This window comes from Protopterus annectens, chromosome 1.part0 (genome assembly GCF_019279795.1).
Source record: "Protopterus annectens isolate FY-2018-M chromosome 1.part0, PAN1.0, whole genome shotgun sequence".
NCBI classification, from domain to species: Eukaryota; Metazoa; Chordata; order Ceratodontiformes; family Protopteridae; genus Protopterus; species Protopterus annectens.
The window spans coordinates 444962515-444986232 of NC_056725.1; positions in this window are offsets into that span (position 1 = coordinate 444962515).

Consider the following 23718-nt stretch of genomic DNA (forward strand, 5'->3'; position numbering starts at 1 on the left):
TATATTCTTTTGGAATGTGAATGGTCTCACAGGCATTGATAAAAATGAAAGAATATTAAATTATATTAAAAATGCAGAGTGTAAATAGCAATGCTACAGAAGACATATTTAGAATGAAATGATGATGTGAATTTGATAAAGAAAGGATTTCCGGATAGATATTCAACAGAACATAATGGGCAAAGGAAAAGAGGAGAACTTACATACTTGCTAGAGAAGCTCCAATACTAATAGTAAAATGAGAAGATAATTATCCTAAATTTGTGGTAGTAAGGGGCTACTGGCAAGGGATGAGGATTACATTGGCATGTATTTATATTCCACCTAAAACTGCTATTATGGAGCTTAGGAAATTTTTAGGAGGAATAATCAGCCTTTAGCAGGGAATATTACTTATAGGTGGGGACTGAAACTTGATTTGCAACAGTAAAGATCTATTTGGGGGGGGGCAGGAAGTGAAAATATAACAAAACAGGATACATTTCTTCAGACAATTTTGAAAATATTTGGTATGGAAAATGTGATTTTATTAACAGGAAGATAATTTGCACAATATTCCCCAAGGTACAATAACTGGGCTAGACTAGATAGAAATGATATTTCACGGGAACATGTGCATTTAATTGAGAGCTTTGATGGATATCCAATAACTATTTTAGATCATGTGCTAATAACAACTAAGATATAACTGCAGGGTATTGAAGTAAAGACGAGACACTGGCACTTCCCCACCTACCTGTTGAAAAGAGGAATTTAAGAATGAGTAGTAGTAATTGTTCAGGAGTTATTAGGGAAAATAGAAAATACTCCAGATGTTATAGCTAGAGAGTGGGATAAAACAAAAGTGGAGTTGAAAAGTAGGGTAGAAGTAAAAGATGGTTAAGAAGTAACTAAAATTATTTACAGAGGCTGGCAAAGGTTAAAGTATTGCAGAATGAGGGGAATCTCAGTGAACAAGAACAGGTACGACTGCAGACTGCTAAAGAAAAATAAGGGAGCATTTATTTATTTATTAATTCGTTCATTTATTTGTTTGTTTGTGTCTGCTTTCCAGGTAGAGCACTGATCTCCATGGATCTATTTCAGACTCAGCTTGGGAGCAGTATTTGGTTAAGTGACTTGCTCAGAGTCACACAGTTAGGTAATGGAAGCTCAGGGAATCAAACTTTGCACCACTAGGCCATAGGAAACAGCTTGTTAGCAGCTCCTTAATAGTACCTGGATAATATGCATGAATTTGGAAAGACTGTTGTTAAGCAACTATTTTTTGATAATAACTTCACAGCACAGAAACTTTTAGCACAATGAGTTACACAACACAAAGTAGAAAGGGTTGTTGCCAAACTTATAGAGCCTATAACAAGAAAAATAACATAATTTAGAAGTACTGGAGATATTACAAAAAAATTATGAAAAATTATATAAAGCAGAGAAATGGGGAAATCAAGAAAAAGCACTAATGGAAATATTACAGAGAACTTAAATATGCCAAGGTTATAGGTAGATGAGGCTTGACAATTAATTATGATAGGAAGAGATGAGATAAAAACTGACATATAGCCAATCTGCAGGAAAATCTCCAGGAATATATGGTATTCTGGTGGAAGTTTGGATGCTAGGAGGGAAGAAAGTGATAAAGATATGGGAGGTTTTAAACAAAACAGCATTTTAAAATGAGGGAAAGCACCAACATCCTGGAAAAAAGTTGTGGTGGCTGTAATACCTAAAGACGATAAAGACCCATTGGATCCTACTTCATATAAGCATATTTCTTATGTGTTTATGTCTATAATGACCAAAAGAATGGAAAAAAGGTTTTGCCAAAATTGATAGCTATGGATCAGTGTGGTTTTGTGGAAGGTAGGCAAGCAATTAGCAGCATTCATAGAACAATGATGATCCAGAGGGAAGCAGAATGTAAGAAAATACAGCTGCTGTTCATAAAACTTGATGCAGAGAAAGCGTTTGACACAGTAAGCTGGGATTATATGAGTAGGGCTGTGGAAGCATTTGCATTCCCCTGATGAAATAATTAGGTTAATTAGGAGGCTATATGAGGGATTGGAGGCAAAAAGTGAAGTGGGAGGGCTCCTCTCTGATATGCTCTGTATGAACAGAGGAACCAGGTGGGGTGTCCTCTTTTCCTTTTGTTATTTGCATCATATTTAATACTACTAGCAAAGAAAATAAGGGACTCAGAAATTTAAGGCTATAATTAGTATGGTAATTAAGAAAAGTTAGTGTTATTCGCAGACAGTATTATTTTGTACCTGCTAAAGCTAGAAAAGTATGTCTTAGTTTTGTGGAACATTCTAAGACAGTTCCATTTTTTTCAGATATTAAATTAATGAAGATAAAACAAAGGCTGTAGCTGTAAACTATGTACCCACACATAGACTGGTTCAGCAATACCCATATTTATGGGGACATGATAAAATTAATTATTTAGGAGTATGGGCTACAATGGATTCTGTTATGGTAGCTAAGGATATGTGGGAGGAGACTAAAAAAGGTAATACAAAAAATGAAGAACTGGAAGATCTTGCCTATGGATATGGATAGCAAGATACAAGCAGTAAAAATGTTTTTAGTTCCTTTAGTTTTATAAACAGGTCAGACATATTTTTATCAACCAGAGGGGAAGTTCTGAATAGTAATTAATAAAGAGATAAAGGATTTTATCTTAGAGGGGAAGAGGGCAAGAGTCAAATGGGATAAGTTGATCATTCCAATAGTACAAGGTGGTTTAGGATTACCTGATTCCATGGGACATTTTAGAGCCACACAGGTAAAGCTCTTGTACACAACACAAGCAGAAAACTACAATTCAAAGTGGAAATGGATGATGATAAAATGGGGGGAAATTCAAGAAATAAAGAGAGAGTGGGAGTTTGGATACAGATCCTTAAGAAGAATAACAAAAAGCATGCAGAATATTATATTCATAAAGTGGTAGAAAGTATACAAAGAACTAAGCCAACATGAGAATGGAGAAAGGAGATTCTGCCAACAGGCATGACTGCAATTAGGGGTACAGAGAATTAGCAAGATTGGCTTTGAACTTACTAGAGGAAGTTGGCAAAGTAACCAAGGTATTGGGAAGAAATAATTAGAGAGGGATAGGTAAGAAAATGGGAAGAAGCCAAGAAGACATTTGGACTGCAGGCTAAAGACTGCCTTCCCTGTGAGGGATTGATATCAGAGTACAGGCAAAGAGAAAGGGATAATGGAATCCTAAGTAAAAAACCCGCACTAGATGAGTTTTTAGTTGAATCTAGTACAGAAACTGTTGTTAAAAAGGGATAATTATTAGGGCACATAGAATATATAGGAATCAATCAGATGAGGTCAGAAGAGATTTGGAAAAGAGATTAGATGAGTAATTCACAAAGAAACAATGGGAGGACATATATATGGCCACCAAGTATGCAACAAAGTCTAGAAGATTTAAGATTTTTGCTTGGAAGTTTTTGCAGAGGTACTTTTTTGCACCACATAGACTTCAAATAAATTTTCCTGAGGCAGATGGCAAATGTGTGATGGGAAGAAAGAGATACCTGGGAGAATATTTTTTGGCATATAATGAGTTGGCAGACTTTAAACATTCATTGTAGAGTAGTCTGTCAGGGATACTGGGTGAACAAATGAGTATAACTAAGGAAATAATTTTTTTGAGCTGGGATACAGGATCTGAATTTGATGGTTGCCGAAAAAGCAATCACTAGAAAATGGAAATCAAAGTCTACACCAGCTATACTTAAAATAGTGAATTGTGTAACAGAGATAAAAGAACCAGAAGTGAGATGTTTAGAAAAGGGTAAGAGCAAATTACACAGAAAAAATGTAAATTGTGGGAACAATACATGCAAAATAATGTTTTGAAGGGAGAATGATGTTTAAAGAAAAGGCAGGAATTGAATAATTTATGTAATGCTGTATTGATTATATCGTATAGAAAAATATATGTGATGTATAATTCTTGTAAATGTGAACTTGTTAAAATAGCTTATTTACTTTCATAGCAATGTACATTTGCCTAGTTAACAAGTAATAGTTCAATTGTTTAAAAAACAAAATAAAGTGGATTGCGATCCAGTCTCTGATCATAACTAACTTATTACATGTTTAAGATATGGATGCCAAGAAATTCCCCTAAAGCTGTAAGCTCAAGAGGTGAATCATGACATTTGTGTCAAGAACACATAATTAACTGTTATGATCAGTAAGTGAAGATCATAATTATTTATAATACATGGAGCTTTATTTGCTCTGTGTACTACCAGTTTCAGAAAAAAAAATAGTACTGCAATTTATATGGATGTATTTGTATTGGTAACATATCTAAGTAAGACTGTAGATTATTTTTTTATTAGACCCATTGTTCCTACTACTATTGGAATCATCTTTGTACCACATTGCTCTTGTTTCTGCCTGCAAATCTTGATATTTTATGACTTTGTATCTCTCTGTTCATAAGAGACTGTAATCACTAGGTGTAGCAGTTTTCAAAGATCAATGTTACTTTTGTCTTTTTTCATGGACTACATGGTTTTCTCACATCTATTTTTGAACTATGGTAATGAGTGATCCCATGTGGTGTACACTTCAACATTCAAAAGACATATAAAAAACACCTTTAAAATTCAACAATAAGATATATATACGTATGCATGTAAATAAGTATGCTTATTCACATATATACAAACAGTAATTGAATACATTTTCTCCAGTGGTATATCAGCATAATTATATATGAAGCATATGATATATAACATCCAGCCAAGTTATTGATGATTTTATATCATTAATTACAAGTTTTAGGAATTACACTATGTATATATGTGAATAAGCATACTTATTTACATACATACATATATATATATATATACATATATATGTATATATATATCTATATATATATATATATATATGTGTGTGTGTATATGTTATTGTTGGATTTTAAAGGTGTTTTTTATGTTTTTATATGTCTTTTCATATGTTTTTTCATATGCTGTTCTATATAAATATATTTTTTATATATATGTTTATATTATGGGGTTGGTTATGCATAGCATTAGTTTCATAGAAAATTTTATTAGAGTGCCTATCATGTGATTTCTACTAGCCTTTTCATTGGCTTTTGCTAAAAAGAAAATGGTATTTAAAGGGATTTTGAATGTTTTGTTTTAAAGTCTGAAGAAGTGCCCTTGGAGACGCGAAAGCGCTTACTTTTTTGTTGGAATAAAGAAGCACATTTTTCAACTGATTTTAAGAGGTTTGCTTCGACTGTCGTGGGGTACCTACCATTTCTTTACAAGATATGAATGCAGTCCCACAAATGCAGATCATTACATGTAATCAATTTCAAGAAGGCCCATACCTTCCTCAGAGTGAGGAATAAATAATCTTAGAGTAGATGGATTTTTGATAGGCATGAAGCATTTTTCTTGTTTTCCTGTGCAGCTGATGACATACCTTTTGGGGCTAGTCAATCAGACCAAAACTGTAAGTTAGAAATTTGGTTTATAGTTTGGACTTTATTTCTACATGTTAAAGTTATTTTAAGTCTTAATTTTAATCTTCTGAAGTATTACTTGCTGAGTTTTTTTTTGAAGATCCTTCATCAGTTCCCAAATATTTCTACACTCTCCCTGCTCACCAGAAGTATAGCTGATTCAATTAACACTGTGGGGGTATTTTGAACTGAAGCCCAACCCCCGCAGCTCTTCAAGTGCAGAGAAAAAAAAAAGTACTTCACTAAAATAAGCCAAACTGATCATTGACTTATTACAGTTACATCTACATACCCCCAGCAATTAAAAGCAAAAAGGGACATTCCTTCTACTGGCTCACAAACTAGGTAGCCAGATGCATGACACACACCCTCGCCCCAGCCATTCAGGTCCCTCTTGTGTGCCCTGCCCCCAACCTTCCTTTAGCATATTTTATTTACAAAAATAATGTTTTTAAATCATAGCAAGCTGCTTACTATAAATCTAACAAACAGTTGCTACAGTTTATATCCTGCCTACAGGGAGCACTATGGCACTCATATTTTAGTTTTTTTTTCTTAAACTTCTGTTTAGAACTGCAGCAAATGCCTTGCTGCAAATGTAGCAAATGGTTGCTATACTTTATATCCTGCCTGGCTGCATACGGCACTACAGCACTCAGGTTTATGTTAAAAAAAAGATTTTTTTTTTTTACTTTTAAAATGTAGCAACTGCAGTTGCTACAGTTTAGATCCCACGCAGGTCCTACAGCATTCATGTTTGACTGCAAATGCAATACAAGGCAGTATTGCATTAAGGAGAGATCAGGATCAGCTGATCATGATCTCCCAACACTTCATGCCTGGGGCAGTTGCCCCTCACACCTCATCCAAGCTATGCTACTAATACTCAAGTTCTGTTATATCACATTTCTGTCCTTGGTTGAAGTTTTCTTGGTGCTGCAACTTTCCTGATTTAAACATTGATTTTCTCATTTAGCAAGACCAAATTACATTCTTATATCATCTGAGAAAGTTTTAACCACTTGCAGTTGTGCTTTCAACTTATCCTCTGATGCTCTACACAGTTTTAAGTCATCCACAAAAATTAAATGAGAGGTCTTTAAGCAAGATTATCTTCTGCTAACCATATTGTAACCATGGCCTAATCTGTTAAGTAAACAACTTAATGGATTATTAGCAAGAGAAAACAACAGCAATGATGAAGAATCACTCTGGAACATTCCACTTTGAATATTTATCCCTGGAATAATACCCCACTACCCCACCTCTCATCAAACTCTTCTAATGCAAAAACTCAGCATCCCATTTGTGCTTCATATATTAATCCTAGAACTAAATACTACCACAAACTCTTATTAAAACTCCAGAAAATTGCTATTAGATTACTACCTATCCTCATAGTGGATGGTGACATCCACCCTAACCCAGACCCAACCCCACCTGTGACTATCAGCCCCACAAATAGCACCCATACTAGCCTATGACACTCAAATAATGCCCCCAACTCGCTCCTAGTGTGTCACCTAAACATTAGAAGTATAAACAAGAAAATTCACTACTTACATGCCCTCCTAGATGTTCATTCCCCTGATATACTATGCCTTACCGAGACCTGGCTCAAGCCTACTACCATTGATAATGAGATTATACCCCCAGGGTACAATATATTAAGACTTGATCGCATCTCTAAGAAAGAAGGGGAGGTAGCCATCTTGTATAAATCCACTCTGGAAGTATCCAAAACTAGTACCCCAAATGCCTTGTTTACTAACAATACAGAAATACTCAACACAAAGGTCCAACTCAACAAACGCAAATTTATAAACATTGCATGTATCTATAATCCCCCAGGTGACAACACAAACACCTTGGAGGGTATCCTTCAATGGCTGTCCACTAACTGCCCCCAGGAAACTATTATTCTCAGGGATGTTAATATCGACTGGAATACTTGCTCTTCAGACTTCCCCTCCACCCATATAAATTTGCATGGCTTCTCCCAGATGATATCTTCCCCAACCAGAATCAATAAGCCTAACAAAAAGGAAAGTATCCTAGACTGGATATTAATAAACAACCTACCCCAGATATATAAAACAGGCACCCTACCTGAGGACTTTAGTGATCACTTCCTGGCCTATATAATCAGGAAAATAAATGATATCCCTCAACAATCTTCCTTTAAAACCATTAGAAGTTGTAAGAACTTTATTCAGACTAAATTTCAGAATGAACTTAACACATGTGACTGGTCCAACCTATGGCTACTTCCACTAGATGAAATGGTCTCATACTTTACTAGATTTCTTGCTATCCTGGATAACCATGCTCCCCCACACACTATCAGAACCAATAACAAAGTAGCACCATGGCTGTCCAATGATACAAGACAAAATATTATTAGCAGAAACAAAGCATGGACCTCCTGGAGAACCACTAAGTCCCCAAAAGACCACCTTATATATAAACAGCAGAGAAATGATGCAAAGAAGTCTATTATGCTAGACAAAAAGAATTACTACTGTAATCTGCAACAAAAGCACCAAAATCAACCACAAAAATTCTGGTCAGGCATAAACTTCTCCACCTAGGCCAATCAACTACCCCTACCCCCTTAACTACCTTCCAACAACCTCTTAAAATTGTTGCTAACACCTTTAACACTTTCTTTACAGAAACTGTGCAATCCCTAGCCAGTCAGCTATCTCCCTATACCCCAAGTACCACCAACCCCACACCTGATAATAAGATCCCCTTTAAGCTTGATCCAGTACCAACATCTTTTATTAAGTCCCTACTTAAAAAACTGAAAACCGCCACCCTTTCAGCAGACCTACTACCTGCAGAATATGTCCAAAAAGCCACTAATGAAATAGCATACCCCATATCAATTTTAATCAATAGAACTATCCACAAAGCCTATATCCCCCATATCTGGAAAATCTCCCACATTGTTCCTCTTCATAAAGGGGGAGATTCCACTGAACTTTCAAATTATAGGCCTATAGGCATTCTGTCTCCCTTGGCTAAAATAATGGAAACATTTATCCACAAGCAAATTCTTGCCTATCTGAATCAAAACACTCTCCTAGCCCCCTCCCAGCATGGATTTAGACCTTGCCATAGTACAACCTCAGCCCTTCTCTCCTTCTCCCATACAATAAATCAAAACCGTAATAACAACAAGCTCTCCTCAGCTCTCTTCCTTGACCTATCCAAGGCATTTGATATGGTAAATCACCAGTTACTCTTAAACACATTAAAACCACTCTCCATAGATAACCTAGCAATTACCTGGTTTCATTCTTACCTAAGTGACAGACAACAAGGTGTACTATGGAAGAATGACCTATCGTCCCTTTTGCCAGTCACCCTTGGAGTCCCACAAGGATCTGTATTAGGTCCCCTCCTATTCTCCATATTTATTAAGGACCTGTACAAAGTCATCCCTGATGCAACTTGTATTCAGTATGCAGATGACTCAACCCTAACCTGCTCTGCCACCTCCCCCACAGATTTACAATCCTTGTCCCAATCACTTTCCACAAAGTAGAGAACTGGCTCACTGGTCTCCAACTACTATTAAACCCAAATAAAACCAAACTATTACTCTTCTTCCCCACTCGCAATGTCCCCTCACCACCTCTCAACATAATATCTAACAATGGTACCATAATTTCCCCAGAACCTAGTACTAAACTACTGGGAGTGATCATCGACAACAACCTCAAGTTTGATGCTCACATAGACAAAACTATTAAAACAGTTAATAAAAAATTAGGTTCTTTATACAAGATTAAACCATTCCAAACCCCATCTGCTAGAACTGTTATTGCCCATACACATCTGCTATCGACTCTTCTTTATGTCTCACCCATCTCCGTAAACCTAAGCAAATCAAACCTCAGTAAATTAACTAGGTGCTACAATAACATTGCCAGATTTGCCACAGGATCAGCTTATAGAACCCATCACTGCCTTGACCTTCAATCGTTAGACTGGCTTGAACTACCCTGTTAACTGCAATATAACCAACTAATAGTTGTTCACAAAATCCTCTACCAACCAGATAGTACACCCATACTGAAAAATATTATTACCCTCTACAGTAACCTAAAATCCCTTTGCTCTACCAAAAAATTGCTAGTGCAAACTGTTAAAACCAACAATTCAGCTGGTGAATCACTATTCTCCAACTCTGCCGGTAAAAGCTAGAACCTACTTCCTGCTGAACTCACCACTGACCCCTCCTTATCCCAATTCAAAAAATCCCTTAGGAAATACCTAAAAATGCAGTGGCTTTGTCCCTGTACAAACCCTGACTAACCACAACTTAAACATAATTCATAAATGAGAACCTCATTACAGGAATAAAACTCTGACTCTCTAACTGTTTAAAATTCTGTTATCACCCACCTACTGGAAAGATTTAAATTTAACACTACACCATGTATGATAACCACCTTTAATATATGTGTTTTCCTTTTTCAGATGAAATCTTTAACTATTTCTTTCTCAGCTACTTGCTTCTAACCTTTATTGTGTGTATGTGAGAAAAACATGTACCTGTGTGTACATATCGTTAAACAAATTTCAGTTTTGTGATAACTCACTGTAATAATTTCACTGTATTTACACTTGTTTTTGTACATTTGGAGTTTTTCTCCCTGGGCCTCCACTGAAAATGGACCTGTATCCAGTCGGACTTTCCCGGTTAACAAATGAAAAATAAATAAAGTAAATAAATAATAATTTACCCTTTGTCATGGCTTAACTGCAAAGTGGTTGGCCACTGTTTCATGGCCACTGTAATGTAACTTATCAATGTAGGGTATATATTTTATATCTGTAAGCATTCCTTTATCCATCAATGCTGTCAAATGCTTTTTTCTAATCTATCCATGCCATACTTACATCCTTCCCCTTTTTACAATTCCCTGTTATGGCTTTATTTAGTAAAAATGATCCTTTGTGCCATATGACTTTTTTGTTACCCTTCTATTCTATTACTATTATTGAGATTTTTTTCTAAATGACTATGAACTTTGTCTGCATCAATTCCAATTCATAGGTTCATAGTTCATAAGTCCATAGTTATATACTAGGCTAGTGGCCACCTGGGCCTTTATAAACCTAGCTATCCAATCCAATCCAATTATGTCCCTATGTATCATAGGCATTCATTAGGAGAGGGTACGTCAATTAGGAAGGTTCTAGTTTTAGTATATAGCTTGTACATTGTTGGAAAGAAAGCTGTTGACCTACTGTATAGTTTTTAAGATGATTTACAGGTTCATTCTTAAGGAGGACTATTGTTTTTCCTGTCATTAACCAGGCTGGTGCCTATTTGGAGTGCTCATATAATTAATTATTACTCAGGGCTAAATTCTTATGTAAAGATGTTAATACTTTCAGCCAGAAGTTAGGTACTACATCTGGATCTGGGATTTTCCATTTAGGAGCTTTTCTTCATTTTGTTTCAATTTCTATGACTGTTTCTTCATCACATTTCATGTATATTTGAACTCCTTACTGTTTCTTTTGAGGTTTTATCCATTCAGCATCTTTGTTATGTTCCACAGGGTATTCATAAATTTACTAATCGGCTATTGATATGATAGTTCTTGCAAAAGAAAAGGCAACTATTACCCACCATAGGGGGTGGATCACCAGTGCTAAAGTTCCTCAATGAGATGTTGGTGTCACTTGCTGGCCAGGAAGCAACCCCTCATACCTCCAATGTGGGACGAGCTGGAATAACACCAACCATTGTGTGTGAGCTGGTGGTGCACCAGGTTAGTAGTGGCCATTACTGTACATTATACAACGACCCCCCCCATTAATATTCAAAAACATGCACGCTGATTGGTCAGCATGCATGTTGTAATCCGAGTTATAGTAATGGAAAAAGGTCTGGTCGCCCGGACTTTTTCCATTACTATAACTCTTACAGCAACACTGTTTGCTATGTTAAACAAGTTTAACATAGCGAGACAGCTTTAAAAAAAAGCAACGGAGATTCTCCATTGCCTTTTTTAAAGTTGTCTTGCTATGTTAAACCCATTTAACATAGTGAAACAGTTTGTAAAAAGCAACGGAGATCTTGCTTTCTCCGTTGCTTTTGCCCACAGCTCTGATGTACTGCGTAGGCATATGCATGCGCAGTACATCAGAACTGCCGCAGAATACCAGACAGCTGCGGAAGGGCAGCAAGGAGGCATTATACAATGCCATTATTTAAGAAAAGTAATTTTTTTTCTTAAATAATGTCATTGTATAATAGCAATAACCCACTTCTCGGTGTGGGTAATGCTGGATTTAACCACGGTTGGCTTTGTTTGGCCACTCGGGCTTTGGCCTCGTGACCAAACCACACCAACTGTGGGTAAATCCAGCATTACCCACAATCAGGTGTGGGTTATTGCTATAGTATAACATATTACACTATATTTGAAGGGAAGAATTGACCAAGGCCCTCCTGCATACCTGGTACTTCTCAGCTACAAATGCAGCAACATGCATTACAAGGTATGTAAGCCACAGTATGCTATAGGTGGCTTTTCATGTGTAGTACAATGCATATTAAGGAGGTTACAGAGGCATATATGTGTGTATGAGCAGACAATGCTATCATGCTACTGATTTCATAGGTTCCACTGGTGGAAGATCCAGCTAAAAAGAACAACAAAGGGCTGATATCAGCAGGGCACCTGTGGCTGCTGATGACAACATACAATTAACATGATATAATGACATAGTGGCACTGTCTGTAAGAATACAGGGTGATGGGGTCACCCACATCCACCATTACTGATGCCCCTGTAGAAGTACAGGCTAACATGCAGCCTCACCAGGGTATAATGAACAGCTTCTACATCAGAGTCCTTCACTGCCTCCACCTTTACCTCCAGTTGTTGTTGTTTGTCTTTCGGCTTTTCCCGGTTAAGGGTCACCACAGCGGAACTCCAGTCCGCTAATGATTGACAGTAGATTTTTACAGTGCCGAGTTGCCAGCTCAATGCCTAACCTTCAACGAAGGCACGCCCATTCACGCATGCCTTTCGGAACGCCACTCAACCGTGGAGAGGACATGCAGACTCCACACAGAAGGCACTCCCCACACTTCAGCTGAGAATCGTATGGGAGAACCTTTTGCTGTGAGGCAACAATGCTACCGCTGCACCACCGCAGATCTAACAGCATCTGAAATGTGTACCACCTCGGAGGTACCTATTCTTAATACAAGGGGTAGAAACAGTGAGGCTTAGAGGCTGCCGTAACTCCAGGACCACCTCTACCATGGCTAAAACACTTGGCATTAACCAGTGGATGTATAGCTACTAAATTCTGACCAGTGAAGGTTATAAGGATCAGCACATGGTATGATGCCCCATCAGGGTGAAAAATCACAGCTCTGTAGATTCACTTTTTTCTTGCTGTAGACTGCATCAAGCCTTGACACTGCAACCAAACTCAATGGACAATGCCAACAGTCACATCACAGCAGCTTGACCCCAACACTTGAGTATGTCATACCTTACTGCCCACAACCTCCTAGAATGCATGATGACACTTGAGTATGTCATACCTTACTACCCACAACCTGCCATAATGCATGACTGCACTTCAGTATGTCACATCTTACTCCCCATAACCTCCCGGAATGCATGACTGCACTTGAGTATGTCATTCCTTACTGCCTACAGCCTACCAGAATGCATGACTGCACTTGAGTATGTCACACCTTACACCCCACAACCTCCCATAATGCATGATTGCACTTGTGTACGTCATTCCTTACTCCCCACATCCTCCCAGAATGCATGACTGCACTTGAGTATGTCATACCTTACTACCCACAACCTCCCAGAATGCATGACTGCACTTGTGTATGTCATACCTTACTCCCCACAACCTGCCATAATGCATGACTGCACTTCAGTATGTCACATCTTACTCCCCATAACCTCCCGGAATGCATGACTGCACTTGAGTATGTCATTCCTTACTGCCTACAGCCTCCCAGAATGCATGACTGCACTTGAGTATGTCACACCTTACTCCCCACAACCTCCCAGAATGCATGAGTGCACTTGAGTATGTCATTCCTTACTCCCCACAACCTCCCAGAATGCATGAGTGCTGTGTTCACTGCTGCTTTATTAGACTGTTGGCACTTAAAGTACTGATAGCTAAAAAAGACTGAAAAGCCAGGAGAAAAGCAGATCTTGAAGATCTTTCTTCTCCTTTAAACATCTTTTTCACAGGAGGGCAAGCCCCCTGCACTCTCTGATGTGAGGGGCAAGCATTTCAAACCCCGAAACTTGTACATATACCAACACCAAAATTGCCATACCTTGGAGAAAAAGGAATATCCAGGGAAATGGCAATCTCAAACTTATTATATGTGAGCCAGTTTTTCGGCCATTCGGTCTCCCTGTTTCAGGGCTCACTCAAGCAGATTGCGAAATTTCAAGTGATGGTGACTGTCCCCTGCCCATGTCCTAACTCGGGAGGGTATCGTTATATTTGACACACAGCAGGGCTAGTCCATACACTGCTTTGCATAGCTTTGATGTGAAAATGTGTGCATCTTTTTATTTTCTGCTGCCTGTATTATGGCACATATTTGTGGACTAAATGCTTCTTCTTCACCAGCACAATGTATTGCACCCACGTTTGTCTGAGCCATGATAATATTGTTTTGATGTGTTCCTTACATGACTCTCCACCCTGCCCTTCCACTGCTCGTACAACTAGAATGGAAGGTCCTACCAAGATATTCATCTGTTGCTACAACTGTTTTCACAATGCCATGTTATACAACATTGCACATGCAATAAAACTTGTGTTGCTGATTTCTGAACTATATTTCAGTACTGTACCCCTTCTGATAAATCTAAGCAATGGAAGCATCCCTTGAGTAAGGCAAACACCTATTCCAATGTAGTACATGTTTTATAATGTACTGTATTATAAGCCATTATTCCACATGGTCTAAGAGTTGCAGATGGGAGGGGGATCAACCAAATCTCTAAGGTATATTCAGCTTCACATGCAAAATAAAGAACACAGCATAATATCTGCATAGTATTTGCATCCTGCTCTCTGATTGCATAATACCTGTGTGCCTTTCCCTTTCTATGTATTCTACACTGCTGATGACAACACGATATGATGACACAGTCACACTGTCTATAAAAATACAGGGGATATCACCTTGATGACCCTCAGAATAGTCCCCTTGTAAGAACATCTGTTATAGGTCAAGAGACTGTCAGATGGCGATACATGGATATAGCACAGATAAAGCACAGACAGATTATAAATGTGTTCCCATGGCATCACAGACCACCTGGCAATTAAGAGACTGAAATCTCTTCCTAAAGATGTATCTCAGTCCCTCTGGAGCAAATTTGCCCTTGATGGCAATGTGTGTGCATTCCATGGCTTCCATGATTTTGGAGAAATGAGCAATGTCACAATATGTCTGCATGTCCCTGGTTCTCTCCTCCACAGAGCTTGGGAACTAGATATGTTCCTCCACAAGCTACAGCATAATGGTGAGGAGCTGGTAATAGATTCTTGATGGTGATGCCTGCAATATCCTTAATGCATCCTCAGTAGTTTGCTGAAAGGTCCCCCTAATTAATATAGTTCAAGATACAGATAATTTACTATAAATAGGAAAGGCCAGGTCAGGCATCCCCTGGCCAGTTCTGCTTGTGGGCAGTTCAGTAAGGTCTGTTGCGGTCTTCTTGATCCATACAGAAATGACCCACAATCTGCTAGTAACTGAGTCAATGGAATATCAGACATTATCTGTACCTCCTTCATTGACACTGATAGCTGTGACATGCAGCAGTGCGACATTGTCTCCATGCAGCTGTTGATACATGCTAGTAAAAGTACCACAGGAACTGAAGGCTAACTTGTAAGACAACACAAACTTCAGTCTCACAGGAATCAAATCAACATGAAAAAAACACACATGTTTTATCTAGTGTTTTGTCATCTACTAAGGAATTCTTAAGCATGAAACATTACCCAGACATATTAAATATAAATACATCAACTAACCAATCAAAAACATTAATTTGATTAAACTGAAATATAAAATAAAAGCATTTAATTTTAGAAAAAAGTAGTAAATATCACAAATGTGTGTAATAGAAATTGTTCCCAAAATCTTAAAATAAATTCATTAAAAAACTATCCCCAGGATTTAATAATATCTGTGTAGGCACTGTGTAGAGCCTGCATGGAATGTATCCATGTATACGGTCATGACTCCCTCTCAGCAGCTCATCATGCATATTAATGATGGCGCAGATATTGTGTGGACTACACAGACAGTTATCAGCAATACCAGTAAAGTGCTAAGCAGCATTGTGTATTTTAATAAATCCAGTATGGCTGCATTCCATGCATGTGTGTTCTATTGTCACTGCTGTCAAGTATAGCACTGTAATAGTTCTGGAATGCAAAACAAATTCAGTCACATAATGCTGTCTTTTTCTCCCACTCCAGGAACAAATGGTATATGGTATATGGTTGAGGTAGCTCATGTTATGAGCAGATATGATTGTTCTAACATTTCACAAACACTTATCAGCAATACCAATAAAGTGTTAAGCAGCATTGTTGATTCCTAAATATATCTGTCTACATATTCCCAGAACGGCTATATTCCTTGCATGTCTGTACTAAGCTGCTTCAGTCAATGTTACATTTTTTTGCAGATGTCCCCTGCAGTCACAGCTATTGGGTTCTATTCCCATGCCTGTTGGGTTCTATTCCCATGACGGATGTCTAGTTTATGGAGTGTACACAAACATGCCTCTCAAGTGTCATGATTTCGCATAATGTAATTAAAACTGCCTAAGCCATCTGTCACAGGGTTACCAGAAAAATGATTACCTGGAATACAATGTATTACCAAATCTGCTTACAGAGCACCTTGATAGTTATAGAAGTCCACATTATGTGAAAGTGTTCTGTGTAGTTCTGTACTTGCATTCATTATTGCTCAGCCCATACTGACCCATGCTAACAGACTGAGAGGTATGTACATGATACATCAGCTACAGGAGAATTGTAGTCACTATAATTCAAACTGATACTACACACCTGTAGAGTATTTATTATCAGTATTTTCAAGGATATAGTCTGCACTGTCAGTAATGGATTGTTTATATCTCTCCCTCCCGACCCCTTATCTTCATTTATTTATTATTGTTATTTATTATTATGATTTAATATTAACATATTTTGTCAAACTAACTATATTTTTGCAACATGTGATGTATTATTGTTATGCACTATTATGATTCAATATTAACATAGTTTGTCAAACTAACATTTTCTGTTGGCCTTATGGTTTACCTCATACTGGCATGCTGGTAACATACTGAGTGTTATGTTATTTACAGCTTGCCAATACACTAATCATAGGAGACTCAATAGTGAGGCACACAGATGTCCCACTCAGTAGGTTGAATAAGGAGAAGGTAACAGTCAGCTGTCTATCAGGTGCCAGAATCCGACTCATAACACATGCACTCAGGTCACTCCACAAGTATAAGTATGACTCTGTTATTGTCCATCTGGATGTGAATGACCTGAGATGCACCTCCCTGGACCACATAAAAAGAGAAATGGTGGAGCTCTCAGATAATGTGGCCCAGGCAGGGATGACCCTGGCCCTGGGCAGCATCCTACCATCGCCCAGAATGATACTGCAGTACAAGCAGGAAATGATCGACTTCAACAATTGGCTAAGTTTCTGGTGTCATTCTAAGGACATCCAGTATCTGTCTGCTTGGGATGGCATGACTGACAGACCTCAATGCTTTGCCAGAGATGGCCTGCATCTGTCACCTCTGGGTATCCAGGTACTGGCTAAGGCTCTTGCCAACCCTATAGTGCCTTTTTTCGGAGGTCTTCCAAAGACCAAATTACCACTGTAACAGCTGTAAATAAATGCAATCTGATGGTCATGCTGCTCTATGGTAGAAGTCTAGATCTCAAGATGCCCTTAATCGAAGCACTCCTCAAAATGGAGAACATCGATATTTGTGCTGTAACAGAGATCTGGTTTAAAGTGGCAAAAAGTACCCCTGCGCTGCCAGTCATTCCACACCTTTTGGCCCCAAAATACCAGCCAAAGCTCCAAAGGTGGTGCTGTCTCAATATTCATAAAAGATATGCACACCTCCAGAATAGTAGCCCAGCATAACACATCTGAGATACTTCAGGTAACAACTAACATTGGGTAAGACGGCGATTCAGGTTGTAGCCTGATATAGGTCCCCAACCATGTTGTAAGACTCTCACTTCACGTTCCTAAGCACCCTGGAATCTATTTGGGTCCAACCCAACACTCTCATACTAGGTGACTTCAACTACCCCTCCATCAACTGGGGAAACTACTCATGCATCAATGCACTGGCCCAACACTTCCTGGAATTCGTCAGTTCCAATGCCCTGGATCAGCTCATTCTTCACCCACTAGAGGAAGTAACATCCTTGACCTGGTTATTAGTAATATGGGCAACCATTGCTCTACACGAATAGTCAATTCACCACTGGTTAGATCCGACCACAAACTAATCACCATGAAAATCTACATCACACCCACCCCCCCCCCCACCCCCCACAAAGGTAACCACCATGAAAAACTTCTCCAAAACAGACTTTGGGCTCCTAAAAACAGAGGTGGCTAACTTCACAGCACCCATGCCAATGGAAAATAGATGCATAACTGCCAAATCATACACTAATGCATTGTACAAATATGTACATAAATGCGTGGAACTAGCCATACCCAACAGAACCAAGACGCTGTCCTCCAAAAAAAAAGAAGTCAACCTGGTGGTCCCCTGCCATCTATAAACTCTACAACAAAAGGAAGAAACTGTTGCAGAAAAAGGTGAAGTCCCAGGACTAGAAAAACTCCCTTATTAGTCTAACAAAAAGTTGAGATCCCTCATCAAAACCTCTAAAGCCAGATTTGAAGGCAGAATTGTTGCAGGCACTAAAAACAACCAAAAAGCCTTCTATAGTTATATCAAAAATCTCTATGGCAATACCCAGGTTTGCTCTGAGTTACTGCATAATGGTACCTCCTATACTGAACCAACAGATACTGCCAACATACTGGCCGACAGATTCAGTTCCAATTTTACCCTTCTGTCCTCTCCAGAGGACCAATCACAATACTGGAAGAATGTCAGGCACCCAGCATTACTGCACCATAGGTTAAAGCTGCATTGTCCAAGGCCAAGAATACAGCTTCCATGGGACCTGACAATATCCCTAGCTGTGTTCTACATGAACTACAAAGTGAACTGGCACCACATCAGTGTGCCCTGTTCACTCACAGCCTCACCTCAGGCTTTGTCCCTACTGAATGGTGCACTGCTACAGTCATACTATTCCATAAAGGGGGAGTGACTACAGACCCTGGGAATTATCGCCCCATTAGCATGATCTGTCTGATATGTAAGGCTATGGAGCGCATCATCATGGACCTAATTAACAAGGATATAGGTAATCTCTAAACTCTAGATACCACTCAATTTGGTTTTGTGAAAGGTAGATCATGCCTGCTCAACCTGGTTGACTTCTTTGAGTCGGTCACCAGAGCTGTGGATGAGGGTAAGGCAGTTCATACAGCCTACCACAATCTGGTCAAGGCCTTTGATACCATTCTTCACTCAGGAATTATTTATAAACTCACCAAACTAGGCATCAACCCCTATATCACTACGCGGGTTACAAACTGGCTCACAGCTGGAACCCACAGTGTGAAAGTAGCAGACTCCAAGTCAGACTGCCGACCAGTCACCAGTGGAGTCGCACAGGGATCGGTCCTGGGTCTTCTGCTGTTTGGCATCTACTTCTCAGAAGTCCAGGCCAACACGGGCAGACTCTGGCTGACCAGGTTCACAGAAGACTACAAGCTGGGAGCCATTATTAAATCCCCAAGTGATGCAGACATCCTACAGAAAGGCCTCACTGAGACTAATGACTGGTGTCGAAACCATGGCCTTAACCTTAATTCCAAAAAATGTGCCGTCATCCTCTTTGGGAAAAACTCAGTTCCCACTAATTACCACATCAATGGGACCCCACTGAACACTGAAGGAGTTCTAAGATATCCGGGGGCACAGGTTGACAGCAACCTCTCTTTCGACCAAGACATTGCCATTGTGGTCAGAAGGTCCTTCTATTTGGCACATCTCATTACCAAGGGTTTTGCATCCAGGAAGAAAGATTTCATCATCTCTCTCTACTCTTCCCTCATTAGACCAATCATTTAGTATAATACCCCATTTGGCATGTGCCTCACTAGATACCTGCAACAGCTGGAGAGGTCACAAAGGTACCTCACAAAGAGGATCCTAGGCCTTAAACACATGTCCTACATGAACAGACCCAAAAAAAAACTCCAGCTATTCTCTGTCTCATATCATCTACTAAGAGCCGATCTCTGCTTGAAAACCATGTCTGACCCAGCTTTGTTAGAAATGCTACATCTAAAGAAATCCCAATCACTCCACGCCACACGCTCCAGAAACCTCAACCTCATTACCACAATTAATGGAACATGTTGGAGTGATAGGTTAATAACCCAAAAACTGCCCATGCTCTGGAATAGACTTCCCATATATGTCAAGCACAGCACCTCACTGGCTCTCTTCAAGAGAAATCTTGATGAGTGGATGGGAAATACAAAGTTCACCCCAGGGATTATTCCAGTGGCTCTACTTGATAGAGGCACTGGGAACTAACATCGTACAGCACGATGCCAGGGCACTTCTATGGGCTAGGCTTGTAAAGGCTCCAGGGCCATTAGCCTAGTACACACCTAAGAACCTATGAACCTATTTACTGTTGTGTTACACATAATATACATTAATATGTATTTGGATTAATTAAAATGATGTTCCATTCTGTTAATACTAACAATGGTTTGGTTATTACTAACCTCAATTTATTGCTATACCTCATTTACCACAACTTGTCAAGGTAGGCCAGTTCTGGATAATCCACCTACCTTGCCTCAACTGGCCATTGCACTGTGTCGCAGCACATCTGGGACACAGACCTTCTGCTGTCCCTGCACTACCTGCAGCATCGGGTAGTACCACCCCACCTCATGGGATGGGGCCTGGCCCCTCTCTGGGAGCGGTGGTGGAGAGCGAGTTGTCATCTGGGATGAGCTGCCAATCTTGGTGTGCAGGATAGTCTACCATGTGTTTGACCACTGCCTGCACCAGATTGAGGGCATGCTGGCCGACCTGGTGGGACAGCCTCATCCCTGATCCCCAGCCTCCAGCAATGCCACCCCAGGAGCAGTGAAGGAGCAGTGCTGACAGTCACATGGGTGGAGGATGTGAGTCATGCTGCTGCCATCTGGAGGCACATGGGACTTGGATTCCACAACATCCTCCCTATCCAAAGTGTTCGTCCCCCTCATGTGTCACACACTGTCCCTGTCTGCTGTCTAGTCTGTCTTGTCTGCCTGAAAATGCATACTCACCTACCCAACTTACACCTACCATACGTACCCATGTCCCTTCCTTAACATTCCACTCTCACCTTAAAAAAAAACAGGCACCTGTCCCAAAACATATTGTCCCATACACAGCTCTCCATTTCACACACGTCCACAGGAAACATGTAATTTGGTCCAATTGACTTGACAATTCAGTTATGTTGTCCTCACCCCTCTCTCTGGGTTCGAGAGTCCAAATCCATGTACATATTCTGTCAAAGTGCACAGTTGCTGCTATACTAGAAATGGGTAGTTATGGTTCTTTCCTACACCCTTCCTGCACATCCCTACCTGCCTTTCACTATGTTTTCTCCCTGCTTGCACCCCATTTCACCACTTTCCTATCTCCCCATTTTTTCTTTTCTTTATAAATTATTAGGGCATTGCTGTGTGATACACCATGGTTTGCTAAGCTCAGCTAAATAGAGCTATATTAACTATATGTGGTTTTAAATTTGTAATACACACTTATAAAATAAGCACCTGTCCCATATTTTGGACCCAAGACCATTGCACTTGCAGGCCACTGCATTAACCTGCCATGTCACACAACTCTTAATTAAAATAGGTGGTTTAAACAAAACATAGTAATTGCCATTTACAGTCATTAAGCATGCATCAGCAGAGCTGTGTGCCGCACCACACAAACTTGATTAAAAAGTAATGGAAAAAATGGGAGTGTACCTTGGTCTCTGGTGGAATAGTGCAGCACTAGAAAGCCAAAGACATAATAATGGATGTAAGTGAGGCCAGTGATAGCAAGTAAATGTGCCCTTCAGCAGCAACATGTAGACAGATGCCTGCTAAGGCATTATTGGCAAAATACATGTGCAACTGGGACCCTGGTGCACACATACATCCATAGAAAGCCATGCACTTACTGATGGATGTAGAAAATGTATGTCACAGCCTGTATGTGTACTTTCTGTAGCAGTGACTCAGTAGCTCATTCTGTTAATCACCTTGCAAATATTACATTTTGCCTGGGTTCAAGTCCAGTGGTGCGTAGAAATGAATGTACAGTATTGTGAAGGCAGCAATTAGTGACTAAGTCATGCACTCTTTATCCATACAATGCATTTCAACCAACATGTCTGCTTTCCCCTGTTGGAAGTCACAGCCCTGCAGGTAGGAACACATTTCACATATCCATATAGCAAAACTATATGTCATAAAGTGTCACATCATGCATTAATAGGCATTCATAGAGAATGTCAATGCAGGTACTGCAAATGAGGGCCAGTAATATCACTGCACCACACAATCCTTCCAAAGTCACTCTGCAGATTATCACAGCTGCACACCTAACATCCTAACCTACACATTTGAAGTGCCTGCTTGCAACATGGACTGCCCTCATACACACTCTAAATTACTACCAGACTGTAACACATGGCCTGACAGTCACCTAAATGGTGGGCATATTGTTATATTTATCCCGCATGTTGCTCAAGGACACAACAAACATGTGGCCTACTACTTTGTTAGTGATACAGTTGCCTAACATACTTACCTTAAACACATGCTGGAACTGGACTGGAAAGGGTAGCCTCACTCTGGCTCTGCCACTACAATAAGGCTGACACAGCTCCCACAGTTACTCTGACAGCTTATTGTCCTCCAAAGTGGTCACACTCTCTGACTATGCCTATTACCTGCAGCAGCAGCTGCAGCCTGTAGCACACCCATCTCTATGTAAAGGTTGCTGCTACAGACCTACCCTCTGCGATGAAGTAGTCTCCTCACCCCTGTAATGTCCAGCACAACTTATCAGAAAGGGCCTCTAACCTACATGAAGGCCTTATATATTGTACTGTGGTTGCATATGATTGGCTGATGATAGTGCAAATCACCTGTGTTTTTTGCAATTAGCATTGCAAAACCACAGATTGGTTAAGTGGCTATAATTTCCTGATGAGAAGTATGTTAAAAAGGCAAGCAGCTGGCTATGGAGAACCATTCTGTATGAGACTTTCCTCACAGACCACGCGTATGCAAAGTATTAACTATCAGCACATATCAGCAGAGGAGTACTACACTCCATCAGATATCCATCTTCTTTACATCAGGATGCAAACATAGGACTATACTTACAGGAAATAGGGATTAGAGCATTAAGCCTTTTTCAGAACTGTGATAATGACATGTCAATGATCTCCCGATTTGTTGCGCATAGAGACAATGTGCAAGACATCATGCGTGGAATGTGTATTGTCAGTGTGGCACAATGGGCTCAAGGAACTCTCCCTTTACAGTGGTTGTAATAGCACACTGATATTTGTTTGGCACAGTTTGTTTGACATATTATCAGGGAAGTAGCCCCTTGTGGACACACTACAATAGACTCCAGTGTCGGCTGTATGAGCATACAGCAGTATCTACCATAGCACATATGGGAATGCCTGACTATCACTAGTATCCTAGTTGTATCCACATGCTTAGTATGTTTGCTCACTGTGGAATATGACATGTGTGATCAAGTAGTAGATATTGCCAGCCATTCTGTCCTTGCTGTATCTCGACATAGTGTATTTCCACGTATGTGACTCTGACATGTGTTCCCATTTTGTTGTCTTTCAGGGCACATGTATGCAAGATGCGGTGCAGCTTTCACAGATGCAGAGAATGAGTTAATACTGGA